At 46.4% G+C, this 21,795-nt stretch overlaps 1 protein-coding gene across 2 annotated transcripts in view; it reads left to right on the forward strand.

Moving 5' to 3' along the window:
* TMEM123 (transmembrane protein 123) overlaps positions 1–21,795 on the forward strand; it is a 56,177-nt gene that overhangs the window by 13,675 nt on the left and 20,707 nt on the right. The gene's annotated exons all lie outside the window — the stretch shown is intronic.

A 21,795-nucleotide genomic window follows, 5' to 3' on the forward strand; every position in this document is an offset into this window, starting at 1 on the left:
TTTTAAGTTTACTTGAGAGAGAGAGAGGGAGAGGGGAGAGGGTGTGTGTGTGTGTGTGTGTGTGTGTGTGTGTGTGTGTAGAGGCAGAGAGAATCCCAAGTGTGTGTGTGTGTGTAGAGGCAGAGAGAATCCCAAGTGTGTGTGTGTGTGTGTGTGTGTGTGTGTGTAGAGGCAGAGAGAATCCCAAGTGTGTGTGTGTGTGTGTGTGTGTGTGTGTGTGCGTGCGTGTGTGCGTGTGCGTGCGCGCGCAGAGAGAATCCCAAGCAGGCTCCGCACTGATCGTGCAGAGCCCAATGCAGCGCTCAAACTCATGACTGTGAGATCCTAACTGAGCCACCCAGGCACCTCGGCTTTCTTAATTTTTGCTAACAACTGACCGAGCCATCCAGGCGCCCCTGATTTCCTTATTTTTATTCACATTGTTTTGATTGGATAGGAGCCCAGTAGTTATCAAGGAAGGATAGGGACCAACTTTCCAAAAATAGACAAGTTCCTGAGAGAAGTTTCATAGCCAAAAGACGTGTTTACCGAAAAGCTGTGCAGAATCATTGAAGCCCACTCGGAAGACTCTTTGTTCTGTTCGCATCGCCCTTACACAGGTGTTCTTCACATTTGTTCCCGTGTGCTTTTTGAAAATTCCTTAAGGCATTAAAGCAAACTGGCATCCTGAGTTAGTCCTGTTAGACTTAATCTCTGTTAAGTGTTTTTGAATCATAGTATGATAAAACAGAAAAAGCAAATAGCAGTTAACTTTGCAGATAATGGAAATATGAATCATTTATGACTTTTCTCTGGAGAACACTGGCTTAAAACTGTCCTAACGAGTAGTTTGGCTTTTATCATAAAGGTGTGCATATTGAGATTGCCTGTTTCACATATAAACATGAGGACACTGTTTTTTTAAACCATCGTAATGCCAGTATTACAATTCAACATTACTTACGGTTTTAATGAGGAGTAATTGACATACAGCATTGTGTAAGTGAAAGGTGTAAGAGCTATGATTTGACTTAGATTGTGAAGACCCCAGTTAGGTTTAGTTACCATCCATCATCTCATAGATAGAAAACCCCAGAAAACAAAACAGACCAAAAAATAAGAAATGTGTTTTTTGTTCTTGCGATGTGACCTTTGAGGATTTGCTCCTAGTTTTCCTGTACGTCATAGAGCACTGTTAACCATGGTGCCTACCGTGTGGTACGCCGCATCCTTCGCCTTGCTTATCCCACAGCTGGAAACTTGTTCCTTTGGACCACCTTCATTTGCTTCCCCTCCCCTCCCCTCCCCCACCTCTGGTGACCACATAGCCGATTTCTTTCTCAGAGCTTGCTTGTTTAAGTTTCACAGGTACGTGAGATCACAAGAGTATTTGTCTGTCTTTGTCTTACTTTGCTTAACGTCATACCCTCAGGGGTCACTCATGGTTTTGAAAGTGGTGGGATTTTGTTCTTTTTTGCTGTTGAATAATATCGATTGTGTCTGTATCAGAACTTCTAACCCACCCATCCGCTGGTGGATGCATAGGTTGTTTCCAGATCTGTCCAGAATACGCTGCTGTTAGCATGGGGGTACAGGGCTCTCTTGGACACAGTGTTCTTTGAGTAAATATCTCAAGGTAGGATTGTTGGATCATAGGGTATTTCTGTTAACTTTTTTGAGGGACCTCCATGCTGGTGTCTCCAGTGGCTGAGCCACTTCATGCTTCTACCAACATGCCCAGCACTCATCAGTTGTTTTCTTGGTCTTACCTGTTCTGACAAACGCGAGATGACGCCTCAGCACGACCTCGATTTGCATTTTACTGTTACTGAGTGACTGTGAGCATCTTTTAATGTACTTATTGACCATTTGTATATCTTCTCTGGAAGAATGTCTGTTTAGGTCCTTTGCCTGTTGTAATTGGATTGGTGATGTTTTGCTGTGGAGTTCTAGGAGTTCTTTTAATCATCTTTTTAGAACTGTAGTTGACATACAATTTTAGTTTCAGCTGTGCAACGTTGTGATTTCAACACTTGCGTACGTTACAAATTGCTCACTGCAGGCAGTCTAGTTACCCTCTGTCATCACATTTACTACAGTATTGACCGTAGTCCCCATGATGTACTTTAAGTCCCTGTGACTCCTTTCTAACTGGAAATTTGTATCTTTATTTTTTAATTATTTTTTATTTTATTTATTTTTTGAGAGAGAGATAGCACAAGCAGGGGAGGGTCAGAGAGAGAGGGAGACACAGAATCTGAAGCAGGCTCCAGGCTCTGAGCTAGCTGTCAGCACAGAACCCAACATGGGGCTCAAACCCACAAACTGTGAGATCATGACCTGAGCCAAAGCCAGATGCTCAACCGACTGAGCCACCCATGCGCCCCTGGAAATTTGTATCTTTAATTCCCTTTACCTGTTTTACCCATCTTCCCATCCTCTGCCTTGCTGACAACCATGAGTTTGCCCTTGTATTTGAGTCTCTTTTTTTTGTTTGTTTTTTTAGATTCCATGTATGAGTGAGATTATATGGTATTTCATTTCTCTTTCTCTGACATTTCATTTAGCCTAATACCAAGTCCATGTTGTTGCAAATGGCAAGATCTCACTCTTTATGGTGAAGTCATATTCTGCTGTACAATACACACACCTTATGTGTTCTTAACCTACTAAACCATCGATGGGCACTGGGTTTTTTTCCATATCTTGGCTGTTGTAAATAATGCTGCAGGAAACAGAGATGCATGTATATTTTTAAAAGTAGTGTTTGCATTTTCTTCAGTTAAATACCTATAAGTGGAATTGCTGGATTGTATGATAGTTTTTCTTTTTTAAAAGTTTATGGGGGAGGGGGGTAGATTGCTAGCAGGGGATGGAGAGAGAAAGGGAGACAGAGAATCTGAAATAGGCTCCAAGCTCTGAGCTGTCAGCACAGAGCCTGATGCAGGGCTAGAACTCAGGAATGGTGAGATCATGACCTGAGTTGAAGTTGGACGCTTAATTGACTGAGCTACCCAGGCACCCTGTATGGTAGTTTTATTTTTAGTGTTTTGAGAAGCCTCCGTATTATTTTCCATGGTGGCTGCACCCATTTATATTCCCACAACACTTTTTATTTCTTCTTGATGATAGCCATCCTGACAAGTGTGAGGGGATAGCTCATTGTGGTTTTATTTGCATTTCTCTGATGATTAGTGATGTTGAGCATCTTTTCGTGTGTGTTGGCCATCTGTATGTCTTCCTTGGGGAAAAAAGTGTATTAATGTCCTCTGCCCATTTTTTAACTAAAATGTTTCTTGTGTTGAGTTGTATATGTTCTTTGTATGTGTTGGATATTAACCCCTTGTCAGATAAATCATTTGCAAATTTCTTCCATTCTGTACATTTCTTTTTGTTTGGTCGATGGTTTTCTTTGCTGTGCAAAAGCATTTTAGTTTGATGTAGTCTCATTTGTTTGTTTTTGCTTGTTTTGTCTTTGCCTGAAGATAAGACTACTAAGACTGCTATCCACAAGTTTATGCCACAGTTTTCTCTTGGGAGTTTTATGATCTCAGGTCTTATATTTAGGTCTTTAATCCAGTTTGAGTGTATTTTTGTCTTTGTAAGAAAGTGGTCTGGTTTGATTCTTCTGCGTGTAGCTCTCCAGTTTTCCCAATACCATTTACTGGAGAGATATCTTTTCCCCATTGTATATTTTTACCTACTTTATCTTAGATTAATTACCATTTGAGCACGGGTTTTTTTCTGGGCTCTCTGTTGGGTTCCACTGATCTGTGTGTCTACTTATGTATAGTGCCATACTGTTTTGATAACTATAGCTTTGTAGTATAGATTGAAATCTGAATGTGATACCTCCAGCTTTGTTCTTCTTAGGATCGCTTTGGCTTTTCAGGGATTTTTTGTGGTTCCCTATGAATTATAGGATTATTCTAGTTCTGTGGAAAATGTTACTGGTGTTTGATAGGGATTGCATTGAATCTGTAGTTGGCTTCAGGTAATATGGACATTTTAACACTGCAGGTATACATCAAAAAGTTGTACATTTGGTACCAGACTACTTCAATAAAGTGAGTCAAATGACTTTCTTGGTTTTCCAGTGCATGTAAAGTTATGTTTATACTACTGTATAGTCTAAGTGTGCCATAGGATTATGTCTGTAAAAATGTACATACCTTAGTTTAAAAATACTTTATTACAAAAAAGGTGATCACCATTATCTGAGCTTTCCAACTTTAATCACTGGTCACAGATCAAATAGCAAATAAAATGAGAATGTTTTAACTATTGTGAGAATAACCAAAACATGACAGACATGAAGTGAGCAAATACTGTTGAAACAATGGCACCAGTGAAACTGCTTGATGTAGTATTGCTACAGCCTTCACTTTGTTAAAAAAAACTCATTATCTTTGAATAGTATTACTTTTTTGTTTGTTACTAGTGTGTGGAAATGCAACCAGTTGATGAATATAAATTTCATGTCCTGAGACATTTTTGAATTCATTTATCCTACTAGTTCTTGGGTAGATTGTTTAGGATTTTCTATATATAGTTGGTTATAGGACAAACTTGCACTGGCTAGGACTTCCTGTACTATGTTGAATAAAAGTAATGATAGTGGACATCTTTGACTCGTTCCAGATCAAAGCTTTCAGCTCTTTACTGTTTTTACCATTGAGCATAATGTTAGCTATGAATTTGTCGTATATAACCAGCATTATGTTGAGGTATGTTCCCATATCCCACTTTGCTGAGAGTTTTTATCATGAATGGATGTTGATTTTTGTCCAGTGCTTCTTCATCTATTGAGATATTTTTATCCATCATTTTGTTAATGTCGTGTAGCATGTTGATTTGTAGATAGGAAAACATCCTTGTATCCCTGGAATTCATCCCACTTTGTTGTGGTTAATGATCCTTTTAATGTAGTATTGAATGCAGTTTGCTAATATTTTGTTGAGGATTGTTGTATCATGTTCATCAGAGATTTGGGTCTGTAGTTTTCTTTTTAGTGTCTCTGGTTTTGATTTCTGGGTAATGCTGGCCTCATTGAATGAATTTACAAACATTCCTTCCTCTTCAGTTTTGTGGAACAGCTTGACCAGGATAGATACTAACTCTTCTTCACAAGTTTGGGGAATTTGTGAATCCATCTGGTCCTGGACTTTTGTTGAAGTTTTTTCATTACCAATTCAACTTATTTTCTAGTAATTGGTCTGCTCAAATATTTAATTTTTTCCTGATTCACTCTTAGAAGATTGTATGTTTCCAGGAATTCATCCATTTCTTCTAGATTGTCTAGTTGGTGTAATTATGCATGGTAGTTACTCTTACCCCTTGTGTTTTTGTGCCAGCGGTTGTAACTTTTCCTGAGTTTCTGATTCTGACTTCTCTCTTTTCCTTGATGTATCTGGCTAAGGATTTATCAATTTTATGTTTTCAAAGAATCAGCTTTTGGTTTCGATGATTTTTTTATTAGTGTATTTCATGTTTCAGTTTCTTTAGGTATCAGTGTTGACTTGAAATGTTCTTCTTAAGGTAGGCCTGTATCACTGTCCCTCTTAGAATGGCTTTTGGTGTGCCACAGATCGGAAGATGTGTTTGCATTCATTCATCTCAAGGTATTTTTTCTTTAATTTTTCTATTGTTAATTTATTTTTGGGAGATAGAGATAGACTGTGAGCAGGAGAGGGGCAGAGAGAGAGGGAGACCCAGAATCTGACAGGCTCAGGGCTCTGAGCTGTCAGCACAGAGCCAGATGCAAGCTTGAACCCACGAACCGTGAGATCATGACCTGAGCCGAGGTTGGACGTTTACCAGACTGGCCACCCAGGCGCCCCCAGGTGGGTTTTCATCGCCCCGCGGTGTCTTCCTCGCCCCACTCACCGCACTAACATGTTGCTGAACATCCGCCCGTGTTTCTTCCGGTTTGTTTCTTATAATTGACTTTTGGTCTAATGCTGCTGTGGTTGGAAAAGATGCTTGATATGACTTCAGTCTTAAATTTTTTAGACTCATCTTGTAGCCCAACCTACAGTGTTCTGTGTACACTCAAAGAGAATGTGTATTCTGCCTTTGGATGGAATGTTCTATATATGTATCTGTTAGTTCCATCTGGTCTAATGTGTCATTTAAAGCCACTATTTCCTTACAGTTATCTGTCTGGATGATTGATAGAAATGAGGTTTGAAAGTCTCCTGCTGAAGAGTTAACTGGACCGGTTTCTTAATAGCGCACACAAAAATAAGTTCAAAATGGATGAAAAACCTAAATGGGAGACAGGAAACCATTAAAATCCTAGAGGAGAACACAGGCAGTAATCTCTTGACTTCAGCCAGAGCAACTTCTTACTAGAGACATTGCCAGAAGTAAGGGAAGCAAAAGCAAAAACGAACTATTGGGGCCTCATCAAGATAAAAAGATTCTGCACAGTGAAGCAATCAACAAAACCAAAAGGCAGCCTACAGAATGGGGAAAAGATATTTGCAAACAACATAACTGATAAAGAGCTATTATCTAGAATCTATAAAGAGCTTACCAAACTCAATACCCAAAAAACAACTCAGTTAAGAAACAGGCAGAGGGGCGCCTGGGTGCCTCAGTCGGTTGGGCCTCCGACTTCGGCTCAGGTCAGATCTCACGTTCGTGGGTTCGAGCCCCACGTCGGGCTCTGTGCTGACAGCTGGCTCAGAGCCTGGAGCTACTTCTGGTCCTGTGTCTCCTTCTCTCTCTGCCCCTCCCCCTCCCATGCTCTGTCTCTCTCTGTATCAAAAATAAATAAAAAACATTAAAAAAAAAAAAAAGAAACAGGCAGAAGACATGAATAGACACTTTTCCAAAGAAGATATCCAGATGGCTAATAGACACATGAAACGATGCTCAACGTCACTCATCATCAGGGGAATACCAGTCCAAACCACAGTGAGATGTAACCTCACCTCTGTCAGAATGGCTAAAATTAATAACACAAGAAACAACAGGTGTTGGTGAGGAGGTAGAGAATGGGGAAACTTCTTGCAGTGTTGGTGGGAATACAAACTGTTGCAGCCACTCTGGAGAATTCAAGAAACTAAAGGAATAATAGGAACTACCCAGGACCCAGCAATTGGACTATTAGCTATTTACCCAAAGGATACAAAAATACAGATTCAAAGGGGTGGATGCACCCCAATGTTTATAGCAGCGTTACAAACAACACCAATATATGGAGAGCCCCAAGTGTCTGTTGACTGATAAATGGATAAAGATACACACATGCACGCATGCACACACAATGGAATATTACTCAACCGTCAAAAACAATGAAATCTTGCTATTTGCAACAACATAGATGGAGCTTGAATATATTATGCTAAGTGATATAAGTCAGAGAAAGATACCATATGATTTCACTCCTGTGTGGAATTTAACACAACAGATAAATGTATGGGAAGTGGGGAAGAGGAGAGAGGGAAACAAGCCACCAGAGACTCTTAAGTACAGAGAACAAACTGTTGATGGAGGGAGGAGAGTGGGGGGATCGGCATTAAGGAGGTCACTTTATGATGAGTATTGGGTGTCGTAGGCAAGTGAGGAATCACTGCATCCTACTACTCCTGAAACCAATATTGCATGGTGTGTTAACTGGAATTTACATTTAAAGTAAAAAAGTGTCACTGACTATTATTGCCAGTTTTTCCTAAATGTGGGTGCCCCCCACTCAGGTGCGTAGGTATGAGAATTTTGGTATCCCTTTGTTGAAGTGGTGCTTTTATCATTATGTAACGCCTTTCTCTGGTTACATACATGTGTCTTGCCAAGTCTGTGTTCTCTGATGTGAGTATTGCCTCCCCAGCTTTCTTTGGATTTCCATTTGCAGGGACTCTCTTTTTCCATCTCACGCTTTCAGTCTGTGTGTGTCTTTAAGTCTAAATTAAGCTCTTAAAGGCAGTGTGTGAATGGATCTCTCTTAATCCCTTTAATTTAACAAAATTATCGTTATGTATGCACTTATTGCCATTTTGTTGATTGCTGGTTTTTGTACTTCTTTGTTCCTTTCTTCTCTTGCTCTTCCCTTGCGATTTGATGAAAATTTCTTCAGTGTTTGGATTTCTTTTCTTTAGTTTTTGTGTATGGGCATACCTTGAAGATTCCAGACCAACACAGTTCCGGACCACCACCGTCAAAAGAGTTAAATGAATCTTTTGGTTTCCCAGTGCATTTGAAAGTGATGTTCACACTATAGTCTATTAAATGTGCAATAGCATTCTTTCTTTAAAAAAAAAGTTCATATCTTAATTTAAGAAGGCTTATTGCTTATAAAATGCTAATCATCACTGGAGTTGGCAGTGAATCCGTCTTCGTGCTGGTGGAAGGTCTTGCCTGTTGTAGGCTGCTGACCGATCAGGGTGGTGGTTGCTGAAGGCTGGGGTGGCCGTGGATTTATTAAAATAGGAAAACAAGTTTTGCTACAGTGTTTGACATTTTTTTCCCATGAGCGATTCCTGTGTGTCACACATGCCATTAGATAGCTTTTTACCCACAGTAGACCTCCTTTTAAAACCGGAGTCCATCTTCTCAAACCCTCTGCTGCTCTATCAACTAAGTTCATGTCTGATTCTGAATCCTGTGTTACCTTCTCACCAGTGTTCACGGCATCTCCACCAGGAGTAGATTCCATCTCAAGAAACCTTCCTTAGCTAAGAAGCTGCCCCTCCTCCGTTCAGGTTTTATCATGGGCTTGCTGCCACTCAGTCCTGGCTTTAGGCTCCACTTCTGATTCTAGTCCTTTTGCTGTTCCCAGCACATCTGCAAGGACTTCCTCCACTGTGGTTTTGAACCCTCACAACCCTGAGGGCTGGACCCAACTGTGAAACACCCTCCCCCTTTTTTTTTTAATGTTTATTTATATTTGAGAGAAAGGGGCAGAGTGCAAATGGGGGAGGGGCAGAGAGAGAGAGAGACACACAGAATCTGAAGCAGGCCTCTGGGCCTCTGAGAACCTTCTGGGCGATGAGAACCTTAAGGAAACGGGACATCGTGGAGGCCGAGGGAGCGGGTCCGTTAGAAGGCGCCCCCTGCAGGTGTACCCGTGGCCACCCCGAAGAGCCTGTGGAGGCTCCGGCACGCTGTGGGCACCGCTGCGAGCAGGCCTGGCGAGGGCAGGATTTGGGCCCCGGAACTAGCGCCCGCACTGCGGGGGCCGCCGGCTTCCTGAAGCACCAGGGGGAAGAAGGGGGCCACACGGCGAGGTGCTGGGGCTCCGCGGGGACCCCGTGGGAGGGGCCTGGGCTGCTGGGGTCCGGGCCCTTGGAGTCCACGGAACAGGGGGGATGTGGAAAAACCAGAAAACCTGTGGACCGTTAAGCTAGAAAAAATGAAAAGCTAGAGTGCCGCTGTGGACAGAGGTGCTGTCATCGGGCGTGGTTGTTCCAGCTGTGGCTGGCAGGGTAGCGGGGTGGCACCTGCAGAGTGGCCCCTGCGCCCTGCCTCCTCAAGGCCCTGCCTCCTTGAGGTCCCTGCTGCCTTGTCCCTGGCGGGAGGGTCCGCCTGTCCTGGGAAGCTGACCGCTCTCCAGCTGTGCCGGTCCTGGGCGGGGGGCCTTCGGTGGGGCCGTGACTTGTCTACACTGAAAATCTGTTGTTTAGTGTAGCTCCCTCAGGTGGGCCTTCTGGGTGAGTTGTGGCCTCTCCACCTGCACTGGCCGCCTCACCTTGCGCTTGGGTTTCTGGAAACGGCCTCTTTCCTGACGCCTCCCACACCCACCCTGTGTCAGAGCTGCTCCGGGTGACGCTTTGGTGTCCGGGAGTGTGGCAGCTGGCTTGGTCCTGCACTGGGACCGTTGGAACCTTGTCTGTCCAGGCCCTCACGGTCTCACGCGTGTGCTCACTGCAGGAGCGTCCTGCACGTCAGTGTGGAACTTCCTCTGCGTTCATAGCTTCGCCATTAGGCCAAAGTCAGGCTTTCCTCACTAGGCCTCCTCGCTTGTAGCTTTTGAGGAAGTGGAGGCCGGAGACCCTTCCTTGCTCTTGAGCACTTAGTGATGTCAGGGAGCAAGAATATCCTGTCCCCTTGAGGTCGTTCTAGCTGGACTAAGAATCAAATGGACTTGAGATAGACGAACAGAAAATCACCTTCAATAACATACGTATGAGGAATCCACACAAACATAGAAACTCCAAAGACCCGCCCAGTGAGGGGTCTGCATCATCCTGAACTGAGGGGAAAGGTGTGGGGGTCTGAGTCTTCCCAGGGAAGGGACGAGTCCTCAGGAAGAAGGAAGAGTTTGCCTGGCTATGCAAACAGTGGGACGCAGGGTCTGGGACAGACAGGCCCTGCCAGACCCCTCCCTGTCCTCCATCCCTCATTCGTATGACACTGCGCTGGCTTCCTGGAGCAGGCTCTCCATGGAGTCCTTTAGGCAGTGGGGCTGGGGAGAGCCTTCCCTGAATCTGCTGGTCTAGATGGCTTTGAACTCAAAATAGTCTTCATGCCTTTGTGGCCCATGGGGGTTGGGGGGGGCTGCCCTGGGCCTCTGCAAGGCCATTGTCTACTTCCCGTGTTGTTGTGTCTCAGGGAAGAGGGAGGGACCAGAACGGTGGGTCAGGGCAGCAGTTAGAACACACATATAGGTACAGTTTGTGGCCCCCCCCAAAAAATAAAACAGTAACATCAAAGATCACTAATCACCATGACAAATACAATAACATGAAAGCATGAAATATTGCTAGAATTACCAAAATGCCACACACAAAGTGAATGCTGTTGGAAAAGAAGTGCTAATAGACTTGTTTGATGCAGGATTGCCATACACCTTCAATTTGTTTTTTTTAAAAAAAAAAAAGTACTTGTACAATAAAGCAAAGCACGAGAAGACGAGGTAAGCCTGCGTCTGTTAAGGGTTTTGGAAGCGCATGTATAACACCATGAGTCTGTAACAGTCCCTCCAGTTTGATCGTCCCTGAGGTTAGAAGACAGCCTAAAAGCACTACGCTTTTACTCCACTCTCCACATTTTATTTATTTGACATCATATTGTACATCTTTTAATCTTGTATACCTTCTATTATAGGTACAGATTATTTTTACTGTGTTTGTTTTTTAATCTTCATGCTTTATAAGTGGTTCATTCGCTGCCTTTATTACATGTTGCTTTTGGCAGTGAGATTTTTTTCTTAATTATCATCTGGTTATGGCCTTTTCTGCTTTAAGAGGTCCCTTTAACATTTCTGGTACTGTTGGTGTAGTAGTGAGGAACTTGTTTAAGTTTTCCTTGTATGGGAAATTTTTCCTTCAGTTCTAAGTGATAATCTTGGTGGGTGGAGTGTTCTTGTGGTTGTAGGTTTTGTTCTTTAAATATATGTATACACATATATATATTTTAGGTTTATTTTTGAGGGAGAATGCTCGCGAGCACAGGGAGGGGAGTGGCAGGGAGAGGGGGAGGTAGGGGATCCAAAGCAGGCCCTTCACTGAGAGTGGAGAGCCCGACACAGGGCTCAAACTCACAAACTCTAAGATCATGGCCATGTAGGTTTGTTTCTTACAACACTTAGAATATATGCCTCTCCCTTATGACCTGGAAAGTTTGTGCTGAAAAATCAGCTGATCGTCTCTGGAGTCTTCCCTTTTATGTGACTGGTTGTTATACTCTTGCTACTTTGAAGATTTCTCTCTTTATCTTTAATTTTTCACATTTTAATTATCTGTTTTGGTGTGGACCTCTTTGGGTTTATCTTGTTTGGGACATTCTGTGCTTCTGGGGCCTGGACGTCTGTGTCCTTCCCCAGGATGGAAAACATTATTTCTTCCAACATGTTTTCTGCCCTTCCTCTCTTCTCCTTCTGGGACCCCTTTAATGTGAATGTTAGTGTGCTTGATGTCATCGTAGATAGCACTTAAACTACCTGCATTTAAAAATTTCCTCTTTTGGGGGGTGCCTGGGTGGCTCAGTCGGGTAAGTATCCAACGTTTGCTCAGGTCATGGTCTCACAGCTCTTGAGTTTGAGCTCCACATCAGGCTCTGGGCTGACAGCTCTCAGCCTAGAGCCTGCTTTGGGTTCTGTGTCTCCCTCTGTCTCTGCCCCTCCCCCGCTCATGCTCGCTCACTCTAGCTCTCGCTCTCTCCCTCCCTCCCTCTCTCTCTCTCTCTCAAAAATAATAAACATTGAAAAAAATTAAAAATTCCTTTTTGCTAAAAATGAAATCGAATTCCTTTCTGCTGCTGAGCTGGGGTAATTTCCACCATCTGGTCTTCCAGATCTTTGACTCTTTCTTCTGCATCCTCTGCTTTGCTGTTGATTCCCTCTAGTGTATTTTTCATTTCAGTTGTTGTAGTTTTTTAGCTCTAATTGGTTCTTACATTTTCTAATTCTTTGAAGTTCTCCCTGTGTTCATCCATTCTTCTAATTTGGGGGATTATCTTTTGACTCTCACTTTGAACTCTTTCTCAAATTGTTTGTTTCATTTAGTTATTTTTCCAGAGGATTTGTCTCTTTTTTTCTAGAACATATCACTGTGTGTCCTAATTTTGTCTGACTCTACGTTTATCCCTTCTAATAGGTAGATCAGTATGTCTCCTGATCTTGAGGGAGTGGGCTTATGTAGTAGGCATCTCCAGGGGCTCCGAAGCACAGTCTCCCTGGACCACCACAACCGGGCACTCCAGGGATGTCCCCCGTGGGCCTCATGCGCTGCCCCTCTTGCGGTTGGGTCGTGACTGCTGCAGGTGAACTGGGGAGCAGGACTCACAGGAGCTGTTTTGGAGGCGCCGGTCCTATCTGAGGTGCCCCACTGGGTCAGGCGGGCAGAGCTCCTTCGGAGGGGCTCTGGTCCCAGCTGAACTTCCACAGCAGGTTGGGTGTGGGTGTCAGTTGGCAGGGGTCCCTGCCAGAGCGGACACTTTGGGTGAGGTGGTTCTGTTGGAACACTGGGGTTACATGAGTGATGCTCACACGGTGGATGGATAGTGTCCGAACTGGCAGCAGCTGGTGTTGGGTAAGCAGGCAGAAGGAGGGCAAGAAAATGTCCTATGTTAGCCCTTTCATTCCCAGAGAAACTTCCATAGAGATGCCTGCTGTTGAATTTGCTATGACTGTTTTGTGGCCTATGGAACATATGGTCTATGTTAGAACATATTCCATGTGCTTTTGAGAAGAACGTGTATTTTGTTGTCAGAATGTTTTGCGTATGTCTCTTGGGTCCATTTGGTGTGTAATATTCAAATCTGCTACCTTGTTAATTCTGTCTCATCTGCCTCCCCTTGAGGGGTGGGAACCGGGATCCCCAACTGCTGTGTCACTGTTTCTCCTTTTGCCTCTTAGTTCTTGCTTTATGTATTCTGCCGTGTTTGGTACATAAATCATTACCGTTGGTTTTTGTTTTTGTTTTTGTTTTGAGAGAAGGAGCAAGAGAAGGGGAGAGGGGCAGAGGGAGAAGGAGGGAGTGAATGCCAAGCAGGCTGCGAGCTCAGCAAGGAGCTTGACACAGGCTGTGAAACAGTTGTGAGATCATGACCTGAGCCCAAGTCAAGAGTCAGACGCTTAACCCACTGAGCCACCCGGGCGCCCCGGCAATTGTTACATCTTTTAGATGGATAATGGCCTTGTCTGTGTGTTCTTACCGCTTTCAGTATAAGGTGTATTTTTATCCCACTTAAGTGTAGCTACCACTAATCCTGTATATTATCAGCTTCAAATCTCCTATCCATTCACTTTCAGTCCATGTGTGTCTTTAGGGCTAAAGTCTCTTGTAGGTAGCGTGTCATAGATATTGGTTTTTTTTTTTTTTAACTCATTCAGCCCTTTGTCTTCTGATGAGAGAATTTAATGCATTTATATTAAAAGTAATTGTGGGTAGGTAAGGATTTACTTTTGCTTTTTTGTTGATTGCAGGCTGTTTTTGTAGATCCATTTTTGGTTTTTTTCACATCCTATGTTGTGTTTTTGGTGTTCTTATGCTTTGACTTTTTATCATATTCTTTTGTGTAATTAACTATAGATTTTACCTTGTGGTTATTATGAGGCTTCCATGAAACATCTTAAAATATAACACCCTGTTTTAACTTGATGATAACTTCAATAGAATCCCTAAACTTTATACTTTTATCTCTGCTCCCCCTTACATTTTAGGTTATTAATGTTAGTTTATATTATTTTGTGTGGTATGACCAGTAACAGATCTTCAGAGGTATGGATTTTTTTTTTCAAACTTTGAGAGTTGTTGTTGTTGTTGTTGTATTTTAATGTTTATTTTTGAGAGACAGAGCATGAGCAAGGGAAGGGCAGAGAGATAAGGAGACGCAGAATCCAAAGCAGGCTCCAGGCTCTGTCTGAGCTATCAGCTCAGAGCCCGATGCGGGGCTCAAACTCACAAACTGCGAGATCATGAACTGAGCTCCCCAGGCACCCCTAGAGTAGAATTCTAAATGCTACACCACCATTACCACAACACGGTGTATAATGGACTCCCCCCACCCATATAAATATATATGGTCAAATTCAACAACTATATACCATTATCAGTGAATTTTATACTACCTTTGTATGTTTTTGTGATAACTTTTTATTTTTTTAAAACGTTTATTTTTGAGAGAGAGCATGAGCAGGGGAGGGGCAGAGAGAGGGTGGGAGACGAAAGATCCAAAGCAGGCTCCACGTGACAGCAGAGTGCAGCGTGGGGCTTGAGCTCACTGACTGCGAGGTCATGACATGATCATGACCTGAGCGTCTGGCTGAGCCCCCCAGGCCCCAACAGCTTTCCCATCAGTTCCCTCCTGGCCTGGGCACCGTTGGTGGGAAGCCTGCCTGTAGCCCCATGGACGTTCCCTGGTATCTAATTTCTCTTTTCACTTTAAAGAAATGGTTCTTTGTCTTAGACTTTTGACAACTTAATCATAGTATGTCTTGGCACAGCCCTATTTGTGTTTGACCCTTTGGGGCTCCCTGTGGCTTTGTGAACCTGGATGTCCCTCTGTCTCCTTGGATTTGGGAAGTTGGAGGCTGTTAATTTGCTCCTTTGGTGTCATGCTGGCTCTGTTGTTGGTGACTGCGTGTTTAAGCAAGTGGTGTCCTCTTCACCCCCACGTCCCCGTTGGGGCTTGTGGACACAGGCGGGGGGGGCTTGCGGTGGGTGTCGGTTGAGGGCGGGGCCGCTGCCCAGGCTGTACACTCTGGCCGTGGAGAGATGGACGGGACAGCTGGCCAGGTTCCCTGCACGGACGAGGCCGCACAGTAGGCTCTGTGGCTGCCTTGACTCTGGTGGGGCTGGCTGCCTGGGCCGTCTACACCATCCGCACTGTCCATGCTGTCTGGGCCATTCACACTGTCTGTGCCGTTCATACCATCTACACTGCCTGGGCTGTCCCCACTGTCTGTCTGAGCCTTCTGTGCCATCTGTGCGGGCCACACCAGTTCCTGGGCAGTGGGGGTTGGGGGGGGACGACGGGAGGCTGTAAGCCAGTGTCTCTGCCCAGGTCCAGCCATGTTGGGCACACGATGCCCTGATGACATGAGGCCGCCAGCTTTTCTGCAGGTCCTTCGACCCCCACTGGCTGTGGACTGTGAGTAGCACTGAGGATGGACCGTGCTGCTGGCCGTGTGCAGTTTCGTGTCCCAGCTGAATGGGCTTTGGGGGGGCAGCACTGGAATGGGCTGCAAGGAAGAGGGGGCAGCACCAGGAGAATGAGCTCCGGGGCCCACAGGGCTCTTGTCTGGATTCAGGGAGACTCTCGAGTTGAAGCAGGACCCTGGCTCTGTCCCGCAGGCCATGTGCCCCTTGTGTGTGGCTCTGCAGACCCCAGGTGTCCTGTGGGCCTCGTGGTCCAGGGGGCTACACTGGGCTGTGGCTCCACTTCCCTGCCAACACAGCTCAGGTGGCCCAGCTCCAGGTCAGGACAGGCCAGGTACCCCCAGCTCGACAAGATGGGGCCAGAGTGTCCCCAGCTCCAGGTCAGGACAGGCCCCAGATGTCCCCAGCTCCAGGTCAGGATGAGGCCCTGGTGCCCCCAGCTCTAGGTCAGGACAGGCCCGGGTGCCCCCAGCTCCAGGTCGGGACAGGGCCCAACAGGACAGGTTCGGGGTGCCAGCACCAAATTTCTTGCAGCTTCCTTTTCAGGCTGTTTGGGCCAGAGAGGCCAGAGCCTGTACCCCACGGTTAACCTGCAGGGCCGGGGGTAGATCGGGCTGCTGGGCCAGCCAGTGTATTCATTTGAGGACCGTAGAAGGCAGGGCTGTGGTCCACATGCTCCCTGGGCTCTGCAGATGAATGGGGTTGCTGCTAGGCAGACTGGCTGGGCCCTGCAGGGTGAAATCTCTTTGCCAAGATCTCCATTGGGCATACCCTGAGTGGGGGCTCCCGAAGAGGCCCACCTAGTTTTAGGAGCACAGCGGCAAGGAGATTCCACGAGTGTTTTAGGTAGTCGGAGGTGGGACCTGTATGAGGGATTTTTTTTTTTTTTACTATGAATGTTTTCATACATGCTAGTCCTAGGAAAATATTGGACCAGGTGGTTGAGTTGCTTCGGTTCAGTAGTGTAGGATTGGAAAGTTTAGGGATCCTGATGTGTTTTGGGTATATAACAGCGGCCAGAAGGAGTAATGAGCCTACTAGGTATAGAATAAGAAGTAGAGGTCTGCGTTTTTAGTCATTCTATTTGATTACTTCATCAGGTAATGACGATCAGGATAGGGACAAGTGTGGCTTCAAGTAGAATGTAAATATAACCACTTCTATGGCAGTAAAAGTTATGATTAGAAATAGTTGTAGAAGGGTGAGTATTGTAGAGTTGTTTTCGGGTAGAGTCTCCTTTGGTGAGTGCGATTGGCTGGCTGTAAGTATTAATGGTAAGAGTCATGCTGTCAGTGCTAGTAGGGGTGCGGAGAGTGAGTCTGAGAAGAATAGTGAAGAGTTAAAGCTTTTGTCATTATATTGATTATGGTAGGGAAGGCTGATAAGGCTAATTAGTAGGCTGTAGCTGTTGAGTTAATTCAGGTTATGTTGGGTTTTGATAGCCATGTGAGTGGAATTAGTATGATAGTTGGGATAATTTTTAACATTGTAGGAGGTTTAGGTTTTGTATGTAATGGGTTCCAAATGTATTGGATACTGTTACTAGGAGGGATAGGCCTAGTGCGGCTTCACAGGCAGCCTCCTACTATTGTAGGGTGATGGGGGTTATGCTGGCTAGTGTAAAGTGATTATGTGAAACTACTACGGTTATTATGAATGGGGATAATATTCCATCTAAACATAGGAGGGAAGATATCAGGTGAGGTCGATCTATTAGTAACCCTATGAGAGATATAATAAAGGCTAGGAAAATACTAATATATACTATAAACCTTTGATCATTATAGTGTCAACTATAACCTAATGAGTTGAAATCATTTGTTTTAGTTTAAACTATCATATTTAGTTCATTCTAGTCCTTTTTTGGTTCATTAATAAGTTAGACTTGCAGCTAGAAGTGAAATTAATAGTAGTGCTCTAGTAAGTATAGTTGTTTGTGAAGCTCAGGGTAAGGGTAGTAGGAGTGCGATTTCTAGGTTGAAGAGTAAGAATGTGATGGCTACTAGGAAAAATTTTATATAGAGAAAGGTAGAGGGGCAGATCCTATAGGGTCAAATCTGCATTCATATGGGCTTGCTTTTTCTGCATAGATATTTAGTTGGGGCCATCAGAATGCAATCAATACAAGTAGTGTAGATAATAACATGTTTTGTAAAGTTAGTATTTATTATTCCTTTTCGGACTGGACCAAAGTTGTGAAGGATGTTTCATAATATTCTAAAGGCTTGGACCAGTGTGAAGTACACCTCTAGGGAAATGTTATAAAAGGGGCTTGGAGCATATGTTTCCGATTGCCTTCCATAGGCCAGATGGGTTGAAGTAATTGATAGGGGAGCTGCATATGCACCTGGGTCCTCTCTGGCATGGAGGAACCACGGGGTCGGAGGGACCAGCCCTGTGCTGTGCTGGCCTGGGGGAGGGACACTGTGGACGCCCCTGCCCGCCCCCACCTCGTGTGCTCTGTCTTTGTCTGTGGTTTGGGGGTGCTTTCGCCTTACCCTCATGGTCTGGGACTCTGTTGGCGGTGTCTCGTGTACGAGTAGTTGTTAGTGGTGGTCCTCTGGGTGGGGGCAGGGTGGGGGTCACAGAAGTGTCCTGTGTCACCGCCCCGGCACACTCACCCTTGAGGATTTCTTACCAAAGGCCAAATGCAGCCACTCCTGTTGGAATTTGTTCTCATCAATGTGTCCTGCTTTAGACATTTTAGGAAAAGAAGTCGTACATGTATTTTTAAGTAAAAGTGTGGATTTCTAATGTCTTTAATGCGTGGACTTTGCTGACCTACCTCCTTTTCTTGATGAGAATGTCTTTTCTCGCTGAGTAAAAGAACACACGGCCCCTGTGTGTGAGGAATACTGATGGGCTCGTGGTAGACCCACCAGACAGGATCCTTGGCCTTTTCCCAGTCACACCCCGTGGTCATGAGAAGCTCGCAGAGGACTGGCCAGTGCCATGTGATGTGTGGTCTCCAGAGCCAGCGAGACCCAAAATGAGGCACTGCCTTTGCCAGACAGGAAGGGCCCCTCCAGGGGCTGACACGGGGCAGGGTGAGGCCGAAGACCTCTGTGGAGTCAGCGCCCTCAACCCCAGCCAGCAGGGTGCCTACTGCAGGAAACTGAACGTCTGCCCCCTGCTACTTAGAAATGGATGGTGTGGATTTAATGTAGACAGCGCCCAGCAAATGTCCGACAGGTGAAATCCAAGGGACGACTCGGGGCGTTGTTCCAGGGAGACCACCAGATCTAGGAAACAATGTTGGCAGGAATCGTCACTTTGCCTCAGTCCCTTAGTGGTAGGGTTTCTCTGTGCGTTAAGTGCCCTCCTGATGTCATCTGTGCAACTGTTTCTGTGTGACCTCAAGAGCACCGTGCAGCCCTTCCCTGAGCCCGCAGACCGGGCAAGGAGCAGGGTCTGGTGGTGGTTTGCACTTGAGTTGAACTGTTGTAAGCATTCACTTTCCTTGGAAGAAGCGCTGGGTGACCCAGATTTGATGTGACTTGATCCTTTGCATTCACAGAGCTCCTGTTTCGGGCTCAAGCAGGCTGGAGGGGTCTGCGCCCAGGACCCTATGTAAGCGTCACTGTGCTGGTGAGACTCGGCACCATACGTGTAGCCTGTGTGTCACTGTCTCGGCAAAGAGCGTCCCCTCCCTTCCCACTGGGCCTGCCGGGGTTGCTCTCTTCATCCAGGCTCCAGAGAAAACTTAGACCAAGTGCTTCAGATGCTCGTCCTGTAAATGCAGGGAGCCTGGCCGCGTGGGGAGTCGGTGCCAGCTTCCCACCGGCAGGTGCCGTGTGGAAGATGCAAAGCTTGCGCTTAATGCAATGCTGTGCTTGCAATGGTTTATTTTTGAACCCAAAGTAGTCTAGTTGGCATGGCTTAAGTAGATACTGAAGCATTGTTTGCTAGTTTGAGGAAATGTTTCCTTGGGGCTGGAGTGGAAGATTCAGAGAGGGATGTTGAAGACCGTCTCCAAGAGAAAAGTCTCATTGTAGAAGCTTCCACGTGATGTTCCAGAACCTTCCGTGTAACAATCAGTTCCTATACTTGTCCCGTGGGCACAAGCTGAAAAGTGCATGCTGGGGGCACCTGGGTGTCTTGATGAGTTAAGAGTCCAACTTCAGCTCAGGTCAGGATCTCATGGTTCGTGGGTTTGAGCCCCGCATCGGGCTCTGTGCTGACAGTTCCAAACCCGCTTGGGAGCCTCCCTCTCTCCCTATCCTCTCTCCTCTCTCTCTCCCTCTCCCTCTCTCTCTCTCTTTCTCTCTCTTTCTCTCTCTCTCCCCCCTCCTCTCCCTCTTCCTCTCCCTCCTCCTCTCCCCCCTTCCCCCTCCCCTACTCAGACCCTCTCTCCAAAATCAACATTAAAAAAAAAAATCATTCCTTTAGAAAGAAAAATTTTTAAAAAGAGGAACTGTAAATACGATTATGAAGATCTGGAAGAAAACAAAGAAGGAAGTGACCTCACCCAAGGTAGTCCTTGAGGGCCGGAACAGACAGAAACTCTCTCTTGTGGTGTTGCCACCAGGGTGTCTGTGGGCTGTGTTCCAGCCTAGGAGAGCAATGGGCTGGGCTGGCCAGTTGTCCGTCCCCCATGCCTCAGCCCCTCAGGGGAGCCGGTGGCCCCTGTCTCGGGGACAGCCATGGGCTCCAGAGTGGATGCTTCCGCCTTCAGCCCCTCCCGTCGGCTCTGTGTGCACCTGGGAGCTGCCACAAACACGCTGTGTGCCCTGGAGTCGGTGGGGATGGGTCTCTCTCAGCAGAAGTCCCCGGGGGCCCATTACCCTGGGGCAGCTGTCCCCTGAGCTCCTACCTGCAGCCGCCCGCAGGCGTGTGTCCTTCTCCCGTCTTCGCAGAGAGCATGTCCCGGTTTCCTTAGAACCGATGCCCTCCCTGCCCCTCCCCTGGGGTGGCCGCCATGCCCCCTCACTCCCCCGCCGTGGGGACATGGGCCCGCCTGACCCTTGCCCTGATTAGCAGAGGCCAGGAAACCAGACTAAAGTATGTGTGGCGGGCACAGCTGCACTTGACACCAGAAGCCCTTGGCCAGCCACACACTGCCCACGGTTACGGTGACCAAGGAAGTGGAGCAGACACGCCTGCTCTGTCACCCGTGTCCCCAAGTGCAGGACAGCTCTAAAGGTGCCCTTGGCCAGCCACACGCCGCCACATGACCAAGGAAATGGGGGAGTGGACACGCCTGCTCTGTCACCTGCATCCCCAAGTGCAGGATAGTCATAGAGGTGCACACCGCACACGCGTCTCTCCAGGGACAAGTGTGCACCCAAGTTCACGGGGAAGAGGATAGGAACACACATCCTGCCCAGAGGAAGGGGGGGTGGGCAGCGGGCTGCACAGGGAGAGCAGCTGCGGGGCATCCGTCTCCTGCACACACAGCCTTCACAGGAAACATCGAAAACCCTTCTGTGACCAGTGGTGTCTGTCAGGGAGTCATGTGATTTGTAGAAATGATGGAAGGATGTGTGCGTTCCCACCTCAGCCCGGAGGCTGCAAGGGGGCCGAGACACACAGCGTCTCCGGGGCCCCCTCCCCGTCACACAGGCTGCTGTGACATCAGACCACAGATGCTCGGCCTTGGACACACCACTGGGCCACCGCTGGCCGCTCTGGTAATGACAGCCCTGTGTCTGGGCCCATGCTGGAGCTGCCTGACACCCACCACGTGGCGGTCAGCATGTCCCCCAACCAAGTAGCTTTCTCCCCGTGACCGTATTCTCGGAGGAAGGACGTCCATCAAGAAGGGGGATCAAACCACCTTTACACATGAAGCTGCAAGCTCATCCGGTCTCGCTCCTCACGCTTCCTACAGGCACATGAAACGATGCTCAGCATCACTCCTCATCAGGGAAACACAAATCAAAACCACACCGAGATACCACCTCACGCCAGTCAGAGTGGCTCAAATGAACAAAGCAAGAGACTATAGATGCTGGCGAGGGTGTGGAGAGACGGGCGCCCTCCTGCACTGTTGGTGGGAATGTAAACTGGTGCAGCTGCTCTGGAAAACAGTGTGGAGGTTCCTCAAAAAACTATCCATAGAACTCCCTTATGACCCAGCAATAGCACTGCTAGGGATTTACCCAAGGGATACAGAAGTGCTGATGCATAGGAGCACATGTACCCCAATGTTCATAGCAGCAATGTCAACAATAGCCAAAACATGGAAGGAGCCTAAATGTCCATCACCTGATGAGTGGATCAAGAAGATGTGGTATATGTACACAATGGAGTACTACATGGCAATGAGAAA

This window comes from Suricata suricatta, chromosome 11, assembly GCF_006229205.1.
Source record: "Suricata suricatta isolate VVHF042 chromosome 11, meerkat_22Aug2017_6uvM2_HiC, whole genome shotgun sequence".
NCBI lineage: Eukaryota > Metazoa > Chordata > Mammalia > Carnivora > Herpestidae > Suricata > Suricata suricatta.